The 13348-nt window shown below is 46.5% G+C and overlaps 1 long non-coding RNA gene across 1 annotated transcript; it reads right to left on the bottom strand.

Moving 5' to 3' along the window:
• Positions 1-2746: 2746 nt before the first annotated feature.
• On the bottom strand, positions 2747-7747 carry LOC139789298 (uncharacterized). The gene is made up of 5 exons (XR_011723132.1): positions 7715-7747; positions 6473-6632; positions 4388-4439; positions 3130-3232; positions 2747-2793 (listed from the first exon to the last, which is right to left on the bottom strand). It is a non-coding gene; the product is annotated as an uncharacterized lncRNA (long non-coding RNA).
• Between the last annotated feature and the right edge of the window lie 5601 nt (positions 7748-13348).

Genomic DNA, 13348 nt, shown 5'->3' on the forward strand with positions numbered 1-13348 from the left:
CAAAATAAGAATTTTATCCATTTATGGAGCAACAAGGAATCTATGAAGTGATGGGTGAAGGAAGTAAAAGCCAGGATGAGAAGCAAGACTTCAGTTTGCAGATCTCCAGGGCAGCCCCAGGCTTGAGTTTGGCTCTAAATCTACTTCCAGTAGTGCTGCAGTCCCAATCCCTTCCTCATTTTCTGATGCTGCATGGAAAGGGACAATTTCTGAGCTGGATATCAAAGCAGCCTTGCTCAGAAGCTCTCCAGCATCAGCCAAGGAAGATTTCTCCTGCCAAATCATTTTCCCCAACAGAAGGTAATTATTAGCAAAAGCTTGCCCAGATACTGCAGTGGAAAGGTGGTCTCCAACAGAAGAAAACTTAAAAAAATTAACTGGTTGATGGAAAGGTCATCATTATCTGATGGAGCAGAAGCTCCCAGCTCTGGTTCAACTGGAAAGCTGCATCAAGAAAAAAAAACAACCCTCACGCTGTTTGGAATCATGGAATGGTTTGGATTAGAAGGGACCTTAAAAATCATCCCAATTCCAATCATCCATGGGCAGGGACACCTCCCACCAGCCCAGGTTGCTCCAAGCCCCATCCAACCTGACCTGAGACACTGCCAGGGATGGGGCAGCCACAATTCCCATGGGAAACCTGGCACAGGGGCTCAGTACCTGCTTAAAAAATAGATATGGACCCAAATTTTACAGAAGCTTAAATATCTGAAGGTGGTGAAAGCCTGATTTCACCTCAAAGAGAAAGAATCCTGCATCTCAATGCAGCATCCCCTCCTCTCTCAAAGCTCACAGCCTGCAAGAGAATCCCAGACTGGTTTGGAAGGGACCTTGAAGCTCATCCAGTTGCAACTTTTATCCATGGGCAGGGACACCTCCCACCAGCCCAGGTTGCTCCAAGCCCCATCCAACCTGACCTGAGACACTGCCAGGGATGGGGCAGCCCCAGCTTCTCTGGGAAACCAGGATCTCCAGGTTTTCTGCCCATTTCAGCAGTGCCTCCTCCTGCTGGAACTCAACAGCAGGGGCTGCTGGGAAATCTGGAATATAATAACTGCAATAAATTAATAAAATATGTCTGAAAACCCTTTTCTTCCTAGCTCACTTAGTTCTGTCAGCACTGATCAAAACTGAGTGCTTGGCAGCAGTTAATTTTGCTGTCAGATGGAGCTTTCAGGAACCCAACCCCACCACCAACTCCTGGAGATCCTTGCTGGTCACTCACTGCATCCCTGAAGATGGCTTTGGATAACTAATTGGGATGTCAGCAGTTTGCATGCCCTGCTCACACACCAGGAATAATCAGAGAAGGAAAAAAATAACCAGAAGGGATCTCAAAGAGCAGCTCTCCCCAAAGAGCTGCCCATTCCAAGGCAAAAGAAAACCTGGAAAAACCCAGCAGGTCCTTGAGCTCAGAGACAATTAAAGACCCCACAGATCCCATCTCAGGCTTAGATGTCCTGTCAATAGGAACAATCAGCAAATCAATAGCTGCCTTGTTAATTGTGTCAACACACACCACTCCTCCCTCACCCTGCCCTGAAGGCAGTGGCAGAAGTTCCCTAAGGAACCTTCCTTTTTTTTTTTTTTTATATAAGGTAGTTGGGTATTATTAAAACAATCTGCTCTTTAATTTGGAGTCTCCTTTGCTTCTGTTCCCTTTGCTTCCCAGGGAGGTTCTTCTCCTCCTCCCAGTTGAGTCAAGCAGCTCAGGTTATGTAGAAACACCCACAAAGAGCATCCCAGACTTTATCCTGAGCCCACCTGGGAATTTACATGGATGCTGAGAGATTTTCTGGAGCAAAGGAGTTGAACAGTTTAAGGTCTTTCTAAGAGAGCAATGATCTGTTCATGTTTGCAGTCAGCCAGGAGCACTGCAGTAGATATCACACCTCAGTGTATTTCTAAAGGCTAAATCCTCCCAGCAAATCCCACTAGGAAAACCCTGGGATGTAATAAACACTAGTCGAAATTTTTACTTTATTGTTTTGTTGAAGGGATCCTTCCCTAGAATGTTTAATTGGGTGTAGTTTGTAATCATAGGATCGGGGTTTGTGTTTGTTTGTGGGAAAACATGTTGGGGCATGTCGAAGACCACGAGGCAAGTCTGCAGAGATAGAACAAAGAAGCTCTTCCCTTAGCAACGGGACAGAACCTGCGGACCAGGGACCAATACAAAGAGAGAGAGCGCGAAACAGCCTCCAATCAGAAACTAATAAAGGACTAAGAGGGAGGGGGTTACCAAAAGTATAAAAGGACTGGTTTACCCTATCCAAGGCGCGAACCGTTGGCGGAGGTGTGCTGCCTTGGTCGCCCAGCGCGCTGCTTTGCATATATATCTCTCTCATTTACAATAAAAGTTTTGTTATCGTTAAAACGAGTCAAACGTTTATAACACGGGATCCACAGAATAAATGGGATATTACCTCAGGGATAAGATGCTGAGGAGTTGCTCAGGCTTCTGGAAATCAAGGCTTGGCTGAACCCTGGGAGAAGAAACACCACAGCCCAAACTTGCCATCTCCAGAGGTTGGGCTCAAAGTCCAGGCAGGTGAGATCCCACTGTTGGAAAACAGCTGGGATAAGGACACCCCATCCCTGCCAGCCCACAGCTGGATGCAGCTGAACCTCTGGACCAGGAACCATCCTTTTTGGTGTGGCTTTCTTCCCTCCTGACTAGCAGGAGGGAGAAAATCCAAGCTGGGACAGAGCAGCTGGCATCCTACCTTTGGGTTTTCCTCCCCTGCAAGCTCACCTCTCATTTTCCACTTGGAAAGTAAAACTTGGTGCCTGCTCCAAAAAAAAAAAAAAAAAAATAGGGCAGGATGGCACAGGGTTCCAGGCAAACCCAAGTTGCTACCAATGCAGTTTGCAGCTTTGCATAATCAGATATTGGCATAATCAAATATTTCTGGATTATCTTCAATTTCAGGCTCTCCCAGGGAAATTTCTCTTCCAGAACCACTGCAAACAGTCAAATGGTGAAATATCACCTGCAAACCACCCCAACACAGGCTCAGGGTTGCCCTGTTCTCAAACCTGTTCTGATGCATCTCAGCCCTACCAAGCTTCCCAAAAAACACAGCTCTTGGGAATCACTGCAGACTCTGAACACAAGCTTGGCACCTTTTGAAGCATCCAAGGGATCCAGAACACCAAGAAGGTTCAGGCAAGTTGTCTTGGGCATCATCCCACAACCAAAAGGTGACCGGGGTCTTATTTTGGGGGTCTGGAGAAAAGGAAAATGACTTGACCTGCCTTTTTGGTACACCTAATGGTGTCATTGCATATCAACTGCCTTGGATTCAACCTCCTTCACCTCAAAGCCAGACTGACACAATAAAGATCCCACTAACCCCTCTTTAGGGAACAACTTTTCCATTCAAAGGTTTGATTCACTGAGAATCTTCATGACAGCCTCTCCTGTTGGTTTTTTGGGTTTTTTTAGATGTTTAAAATATGAAATAAATGAGCCCTGTCAGGCTGAAAATTCTGGGTAGACTCTTTTAGCTGTTTTCAATAAATAACAATGAGCAGTTTCAATTTCCTCATCAGCTGGCAAGTCATTTGATGAGCTTGTCATCTCCTTTCAAGCTTCATCATCTGTTCCCAGCCATCTTGAGAATGTCATTCAATATTGTGGCAGTGGCCCCAAATTTACTTACTAGAAGTAAATCTCCTTCCATCAATAAATAGCAGTGCTGGCCATGACACCATGGACAAGACACCAAGCTGGTGAAGAGCTCCACATCCCAGAGAGCTGAGGGCTCCCTCCAAAGGGTCTGCCACCCTTTCTACCCAGGATGATGCAATTATTATTTATTCCCTGGGCTCTATTCCAGCAGGGACTGTAGAAGCTAGAGGAGAACATCCTACAAAAAGCAAACAGGTTTGGTAGGTGACTGATCAATAGAATTATTGAATGGTTGGGGTTGGAAGGGACCTGAAAAATCCCCTAATTTTTCACCCAGCATCAGCCCAGGTTGCTCCAAGCCCCATCCAACCTGACCTGAGACACTGCCAGGGATGGGGCAGCCACAGCTTCTCTGGGAAACCTGGCACAGGGGCTCAGCACCCTCAAATTAAAGGATTTATCCCCAAGATCTCATTGCAATCTCCTCTCTTCCAATTTAAAACCATCACTCCTTGTCCTGTCACTTCCTGTCCTTGTCCAAAGTCCCTCCCCAGCTTTCCTTTAGGCACTGGAATGTTCTTTAAGGTCTTCCCACAGCCTTCTCTTCCCCAGGCTGAACAAACCAAGCTCTCTCGGCCCAAATCATCCCAAGAACTGATCCAGATTGCCCCAGCTCATGTCACATCCCACCATTCCCTTCCCATTCCCAACCCAAGAGGTGGCAGCAGATCACTCACCCGGCATCCTCACCCCGCGGGCATCACCTCCTCCAAGCCTCCTCAGCTCTGTTGCATCCAGGCAGCTTTAAAACAACAACAACAAAAAAACCAACAGGAAAAAAAATCAAACAACTCTCAGATTATATCAAAGCCTTCATCAGATTCCTATTGTCCTGGGTGAGCCACATAACCCAAATGGTTTCAAAAGAAAGCTGCTACCTGCTGGTAGGCGCCGCAGTTGCCAGTTACCAGATGTCTGCCTTTTGTTGCCTAGAACTGGTACCATTTTTTTTCCTTTTCTTTGCACAAAAGAAAATCAAATTGGTTTGGATCCTGCAGAACAAGACCAATTCATCACAAAAGGGCTTTATTTTTTGTTTTTGAGGGTGTCTGGGGGGACTGAAATCAGGGTTTTGTGGGCTGATTGACTCCATTTAATTTAAAGCTACGTTTTGGCTGGGAAATTTAAATAATGTTTCCCTGCTTTGCATTTCAAAACGATTCCACAGTGTTTATGAAATCACTTTTGAGTTGCAATTACAGTTATTTGTCTCTGGGACACACACACAACGTGTAATTGGGTCAACATTGTTAATGAGCTACTACCATTATTGTTAATGAGCCACTGGTGTTAGGCTCAGTGTTTCCTCCCCACCAGGCAGCAAATCCAGGAGGTTAAGATTGATAATTATGGCAATGTTCTGAATATCCACAGACCAAAGAAATCATTACAAACATTCAAGCAAGAGGTTAAGTGAGACAAAAGCCTGGAGCAAACTCTCTGGAGCAGCAGGGAGGGTCCTGTGCCACTTGGATGTGGAGGTCTTTCCACCCAGCACTTGGCTGCGCAGATCCTGGGATGGGCTTGGCCCGTTCCAAGGAAATGAGGTTGCAGGCACAATCCCAAAAGCACAAAGAGGGGAAAGATCTCCTGAGCATCCTCTTATCCATAAAGATCATCTGATGCCACCCTCCTAAGAACAAGGACTATTTTTCTCCCATTAGCCCCATCACCCACTCATTTTATCTCCCTTCTATTCCCAGACTGCTTTGGGATGGAATGGACCTTGTAATCCATCTCATTCCAACTTTTATCCAAGGGCAGGGACACCTCCCACCAGCCCAGGTTGCTCCAAGCCCCATCCAACCTGACCTGAGACACTGCCAGGGATGGAGCAGCCACAGCTTCTCTGGGAAACCTGGCACAGGGGCTCAGCACCCTCACACCGAAGAATTTCTTCCCAATGTTTTACCTAAATCTCCTCTCTTTAAGTTTAAAGTCATTCTCCTTTATCCTATAACTCCATGCCCCTGTCAAAAGTCTAACTTCTTAAACCCCATGTCTAAAAACTGCTCAGTTTCACAGATTTTATTTCAGGAGTCACTTTTGCCTTTAAAAAAAAAAAATTAAAAAAAATCAGAGTCACAGACTGGTCTGGGTTGGAAAGGAGCTTAAAGCTCATCCATTCCACCCCCTTTCCATGGGCAGGGACACCTCCCACCAGCCCAGGTTGCTCCAAGCCCCATCCAACCTGACCTGAGACACTGCCAGAGAGGGGGAATTAAGATTTGCTCACAAAATGTACCAAAATAATAATAAAAACTTGAATTTTAGGACCAGACGTTACTCAGGGAGTCTTGCAAAGATGCTTGGGTGAGAGGGTTGTGATTTCTAAATTGTGATTTATAGATTTCTAAGTAGAAGCTCTGGCTTCTAAAACCCTTTTCTAGAATAATGTGCAAAGGTTTAGACAGCAGTGGAAAACAGGATGGGGGCAAGAAATAATGCTGTGAAAACTGGAATGCCAATGGATGTAGAAGATTTATATATAAAGAAGGTTAAAATATTACAAGTAGGTTTTGGATGCTTTGCTACAACTCAGGGAATCCCAGACTGGTTTGGGTTGGAAGGGACCTCAAAGCTCATCCAATTCCAACTTTTATCCATGGGCAGGGACACCTCCCACCAGCCCAGGTTGCTCCAAGCCCCATCCAACCTGACCTGAGACACTGCCAGGGATGGGGCAGCCACAGCTTCTCTGGGAAACCTGGCACAGGGGCTCAGCACCTGCTTAAAAACCAGATATGGACCCAAATACTGCAGAAACTCAAATACCTGAAGGTGGGGAAAGCCAGTTCAGGAGGTCTCCAGCTCTCCCTTCTCTGGTCAGAACTGGAAGCAGTGGTGGGAAGTGGTTTTTATGAGGAGCAACAGTGCCTGCAAGGTTTTAAAGTGTGGTGGCCTTGGCAGTCAGGGAGGTCTTGAAGAGCTGTTTCTTGAAGGGAAATCATGCAAAAAGAAACAGAAGTTAACTTGTCACCTCATAAAATATGTATTTGGAGACCCTTAAAATAAAATACTGCACTGTGGTACTGCTGTTGCATTCCAGACAAGTGGCAGCGGGTGATGGATGAAAAAACCATCAGCCATGAAAAAATAATTGAATTATGAAAAATGAGAAGTTATGGAGGAATTAATGGAAAAGAATGGAAGCAATTGTCTTTGAAAATGATTAAAAATATTAATGGAAAATAATTGCAGTGTGCAGATGGTTATTGCTGGGAGCATCTGGGGAGAAATTGCATTTATTTGGGGCTGGCTAAATAGAAAGGAATTTAAACCAAGCACTCTCCCCTTGATGTAAGTTTTAGGCAGAACTTTCCAGCAGGCCCCACTGCCAACAGCTGAGAGAACAGAGGTGAACCAACACCCCCCAAAAACTTCAAAACTCAGTTAAAACCTTTGATCTCTAAAGGAGATGCTAATAGCTGCAAGCCAAAATTCCCCAGTTGCCCAATTTCTGCAGAATTAAACCTTCCCTGACAACTTGATGCCCCCAGCACCCTCACAGGAGCTCCCATCCTGACCATTCCTCTGCCAAAAAGTCAGATATTTGGAGCCCTGTAAAGCTCTGCCAAAATTTTTGGCCAAAGTTTCTCAATGTCCCATTCTCAGAGCCATTCAGGTACACAAGTGCCTCCAAGTGCTCTTTTTTTCCCCCAAAATCAGAGTTAATAATGGAGAGGGCAGCCCTGAGGAGGACTTGAAGGGGATGGTTGAGAAGCAACCAACTTGAATTGGCTTAATAACCAGTGAGAGTTCAATAAGCTTCAAGAAAAGTTTAATAAATAAAGGTTTAATAAACTTCATGGAATAAATAGAAGCAGAGAGATGAGTTTTCCTGGTTAATTGGGAAGCACCAGCAACATGGAGAAGGTTCAGAAGATCAGACCCACAGAACTGGAAAAAAATCAGGTCCAAATTAAGAGCATTCTGTGCTGAATCAGGCATCCAGGATTAACTGGAGGATTTCTGTAATCAAGGACTAAGCTGTAACAGCAAAATTTCAATTATTACTTTGTCCAGTGGGCATATTCCTCCAGGAAATCTGGAGACCACCAGCATGGTGCACCTGGGAAAAGTCTCCATACAGCCCTAAGGCACCTGACCTGAGACACTGCCAGGGATGGGGCAGCCACAGCTTCTCTGGGAAACCTGGCACAGGGGCTCAGCACCCTCAAATTCAACAATTTCTTCCCAATGTTTAACCTAAATCTCTCCTTTTCCAGTTTAAGTCCATTCCCTCTCATCCCATCCCTCCATGCCCATGTCCAAATCCCTCCCCAGCTTTCCTGGAGCCCCTCAGGAAACCTCAGGGCTCCAGATGCTCCTCCCAGCTCTTCCCAAAGCCACCAGATTCCCAAGGAAAAAGGACCCATTTGCAGCAAACTCAAATCCTTGATCAAAACCAAAGTTTAGAAGATGGTGAGACGTGGCCACCACTTTCCATCCTGCTGGGATACCTCCACATCCACCAAGAGGATCTCTGCCTGCCACAGGGCTCTTCCTTCCACAGGCAAACAACAGTGGAAAAAAACTGCACAGGTTTTCTACCTTTTTTACCCTCTCTGCAAAGAAAAAGCTGAGAACTGACAGGTTAAAGACCCCTTAGCAGAAGAAACCAGCAGGCAACTCCCACTCACCACCTCTTTCAATTCCAAACGTTGCTACTACACATCCCAGGTCAAAAATTCATCATCCAAACATCAAAGAGCTTGAACAAAACAGAAAAGTGCAATTAAAAAACCCATTTACCCCCTGCATCGAGCCCCCAAGCCACCAGCTCTGCTCTGCTCCCCACGTGTTCTCAGCACGTGGAGCCTCACAGAAGGAAAAAAATCTGTGAAACTAATTTTGGTTCCTGGAATTAGAGAGTTTGTGGGGTTTTTTGGTTTTTTTTTTTTTTTTCTTTGCAACAAGCCATCCTGATGAGAACATTCATCCCAAATTTGTCAAACCCTTTCTGGTGTTAATTGAAGGAAGCAGAAATCTGTTTGCTGAAGCTCCACGAGGAGGAAAAAAAAAAGATGTCAGATACATTATTAATTACAAATTACTCACTTGGCTCTTAAGAAATGAGTTGTTTTCACAAAGCTTGCAGCAGATTAATTCCTCATTTCATTTATTTACATGACTTCAGCTGGCAAAGGGATAAGAATCCTGAAGATGCAGATGGGAGGGTTCAGTGGGAAGGTTTTAGGACCCTCCTACCTCCAAGCCCACTCCAGGAGGAGCCATCTCCACCCACTTTATTACCCCTGCAAATGGATTAACAAGTGACTCTGACTCCATGACATGAGCTTGATATTAATTAAGTTGCCATTTGATAGGTGCACTAATTAGTCACCATTAGAGGAATTGTAAGAGCCTGGTATCAAAAGTACTGATGCCCAGGTAATAAATTGGGTTTAAACCTCCCTGCTGCAAGCCCCCTGTCAGCCTCTGCTTTGCTCTGATTGACATCACAGCAGGGAATAAATAAATTTTCACCCTCCCCAGGGCTTAGTGGTTGAATTTTAAAGGATCATTTGGGAAATCCATGGCCAGGCCCCACCACAAGCTCATCCAGGGCTTGTCTTCACCAGGAACCTCATTCAACATCATCCAGGAGTTGTTTCCAAGAGGCATGATGGAAAATCAGGCTCTGAAATGGAAACTGAGACAGGAGGGCTGGCTTCCAAGGTGAAGCTGCTTCCAGAGATGAGCTGGGACACCAGAAACCATAACCTGGGACAACAGGGTCAGGGAGGGGATTGTCCCCCTCTGCTCCACCCTGGGGAGATCCCCCTGGGGTGCTGGGTCCAGTTCTGGGGTCCCCAACACCAGAAGGAGATGGAGCTGTTGGAGTGAGTCCAGAGGAGGCCCTGGAGATGCTGGGAGGGCTGGAGCAGCTCTGGAGCCAGGCTGAGAGAGTTGGGGTTGTTCAGGCTGGAGAAGAGAAGGCTGCAGGGAGACCTTAGAGCACCTTCCAGTGCCTGAAGGGGCTCCAGGAAAGCTGGGGAGGGACTGGGGACAAGGGCAGGGAGGGATGGGATGAGGGGGAAGGGTTTTAAACTGGAAGAGGGGAGACTGAGGTGAGATCTTAGGAGGAAATTCTTTGGTGTGAGGCTCAAAAGGATTCACAAATCCACCTTTACCCAAGGGTTCAAATCAAGCTCATATTCCAGCCTGGAGAAGAGGAGGCTCCCAGGTGAGCTCAGAGCAACCTTCCAATATCTGAAGGGGCTCCAAGAAAGCTGGGGGAGGGCTTTGGACACGGGGGGGTAGGGAGAGGAGAAGGGAAATGGGTTAAAACTTGGAGAGAAAGGGGAGATTGAGGTTGGAGATGAGGAGGAAATTGTTGAATTTGAGGGTGCTGAGCCCCTGTGCCAGGTTTCCCAGAGAAGCTGTGGCTGCCCCATCCCTGGCAGTGTCTCAGGTCAGGTTGGATGGGGCTTGGAGCTGTGGGAGGTGTCCCTGCCCATGGATAAAAGTTGGAACTGGATGAGCTTTAAGGTCCTTTCCCACCCAAACCAGTCTGTGTTTCTATAGGGTCCCACAGAGGCTTTAAACTGGAAGAGGGAAGGTTCAAGCAAGTTCTTAGGAAGAAGTTGACAGAGTGACCTCCCTGCCACCTTGGACTTGGTTTCAGAAGAACCCCCAGCAGGACTGAGCTCTGCAAAGCTGCAGCCTCAACCATCAGATGGACAAAGTGGGTTGGGAGGGGGACACAGCCAGGCACCCCAACTCCATCCCAGTTAATCCCAGCTGAGCAGCAACCTCACTGGGAACACGAGTGGGCACAAGGTGCAGACATGGGACAGGCTGGGGTTATAAATACTATTGAAATTTGACATAGAGGAGAGAAAAAAAGAAAAAAACAACAGTTTCTGCAGTCCATAAATGCAGGAGATCTGACCCACTCTGACCTTCCAGAGAGTCCAGTTTGGGTCCAGCCACAACAGGCCAAAAAGCTGTTTTTTTGGCTGCTTAGTAGCTGCAGTGTTAATGCTGCCTCAGCTCTTTGCCAGTCCTAAAGATCTCCACATTTTTTTTAATGTTTGCCTCAGTCCTCCAAGCAGATCTCACCAGCACTTGAGCTGCTAGGGAGCAGATTAATTATTACTCTTTTTCTGCCCCAGCAACAAGTGCCCATCCCTGGCACTGCATGGAAGAGCTCAAGAAGTATTTTGGGGCTATTGCTCAAGGAAAAGTCTATAATTAAGCACAGCCAAGTTCCTCCAGCCTTGCAGAGAAATAACTTGGGGCCAGTTCCTACCTGATGAAATTTAAAAGTGGTTTTTCCCAGCTTGCTGTTGGAAATCAAGCTAAAATAACATCCAAATGGCTGCAGGACTCTGCTTGCTCCTTGCCCTGATCTCCTGGCATTTTCCTGGAGTTTTTCCATGCTCCTTTAATACCAGGAACTTCAGGATGCTGAACATGAGTTCTCAAACCATACAATCCCATCCAGAAAGCATCCCAGGAGGACATTTGACCCATCCCAGAGGATGGTTTAGCTTGGTGAGGACAGCTTGGCAGCAGCTCCAGCTCTCTGCAGTTTCTGGAACACACCAGATTTTCTGCAGGCTCTGGCTGATACAGGAAATATTAATTGAATGAGCATTAATTCTTCTCCCAGGACCATCTGCTTGCAAACTGCTCACAGAAACCAGGCCAACAGCACCATCTAGCAGAGGAGCCCAAAAAGTGCTGGAAGGACACACAGCCCAGGAAAAAAAAAAAAAAAAGGCAGCATCAGGGCTGGACGATGGCAAGATAAAGAATTTTGGGTGCAGCCCTTGGAGACCAGCATCCCACTTCCCACCTTCAGACACCTCCCTCAGCATCTGCTGTTTGCTTCTTGATTTCTTCCAAACCTCTTGTGGTGTTTCTGTGCTGAATTTTTTAGAATTTTTCAGCCTCACTTTGGGAGAGCCTCTGCCTTGTCCATCTTGCTACACATGGGAAGTCACCGTGTCACACAGAGGTCTTTCCTGCAGAACCACAGTAAGGCATAAATCTGACTTTAAAAAAAAACAACCCAAAAATCTCTCTACAGTTGGAATTGTTTTTATAAATAACAGAATTTTCTGAACTTTTTCTCCCCTAATTTTTCTCAGAACTCCCTTCCCCCTCAACCTCTTGTAAGCCCCCAGTCTATCATTTATTACAGGCTCAGAGAGCTGGGGTTGGTCACCTTGGAGAACAAAAGATCCAGGGGGACCATATGGGGACATTTCCATCCCCCAAAGATGGAGAGACATTTTTAGCAGGGGCTGGAGTGACAGGACAAGGGCTGATGGGTTTAAACTACAAGAGGGAAGATTCAGACTGGATAAAAGGAAGAAATTTCACAGTAAGAGTGGTGAGAGCCTGGCCCAGGTTTCCCAGGGAGCTGGGAGATGCCCCATCCCTGGAACCATTCCAGCTCAGGTTGGCAAAATACCATGAACCCAAATTTATGAAGAGGAAGATGCTTCAAGCAGCAAGTTTCTTCTTTGGTCTGCTCTGTGTGTTTGCCTGGTTGGTGCTCTTGGAAAAGTGCAAACTTCAATGTTCATTTTCCCATAGTATCACCCTGAAGGGAAAATTGATCCCAACATCTAAAGCTCTGCACAGGATAAATGGTGAGAAATTGCTTCTCAGTGCTGTAATGAAGGGAAATTTCTCCTTGCCAATCTGTTTTGTCTGCTTGGTTTTCACTCCTCCTGCAGGGACAATAACAGCAAGCTCCCATCAGGCTCTCTCCAGTCCCTTGTAATCCCTTTTCTGATATTGCTCGTGCTCAGAAGATGAAATTCTTGTTGATTTTCTGCTGAAAGAAACTGCTAATCACTTACACTTCCATGTTATATCAACCCAGAGCCTGGGAGGCAGTTACAAGATTTCTTTAAAGCAAATATGAAGCTCCAGTTTTAATCAAATCCCAGCAGAACCCCAGGAAAGGACATTCCCTGTGCTAATTACCCTCCCAGCATGACACCTGCCTCTGCCTGCTCTGAAATTCCTGCCTTCAAGCTTTGCCTTTAAATGAAAATCTTATTTTTGTGCTGCATTCTCCCCATCTGAAGCCAAGGAAAGCTTCAGATCCCTTTCTCCTCTTGGGAGGATTTTAACCAGGAGCAAAGGAGGCTGAGGGGAGAGCTTCTGGCTCTCTGCAACCCCCTGAGAGGAGGTTGGAGCCAGGGGGGGTCGGGCTCTGCTCCCAAGGAAGAAGGGATGGGAGAAGAGGAATTGAGCTGGAGGTTTAGATTGGAGCTGGGGAAGAATTTCTCCCTGGCAAGGGTTGTCAGGGCCTGGCCCAGGCTGCCCAGGGCAGGGCTGGAGTCCCCATCATTCCTGGAGGGATTTCCAAGCCCTGGAGATGTGGTGCTGAGGGCCATGGGGCAGGGGTGGCCTTGGCAGTGCTGGGTTAAGGGTTGGAGTTGATGATCTTTAAATCTTTCCACCCAAAATAATTCTCTAAAATCACTGGGAAGACAACTCAGGCTTTCTCCACACCATCCCCCTCTCCATCTCTCACCTGATCATGGTTCCACCCCAGCAGAAGCTGAGCTGGTGTTTGTTCATCTCCCCCTCCTCTTTGCATTTTCCTCCAGGAGGACACAATTTCATCTGAGGTTAAATCTGGAAACTTTGTGGCAGAGCCTTTCACATGACAGGAGTCCC

Source organism: Heliangelus exortis, chromosome W (assembly GCF_036169615.1).
Source record: "Heliangelus exortis chromosome W, bHelExo1.hap1, whole genome shotgun sequence".
NCBI classification, from domain to species: Eukaryota; Metazoa; Chordata; class Aves; order Apodiformes; family Trochilidae; genus Heliangelus; species Heliangelus exortis.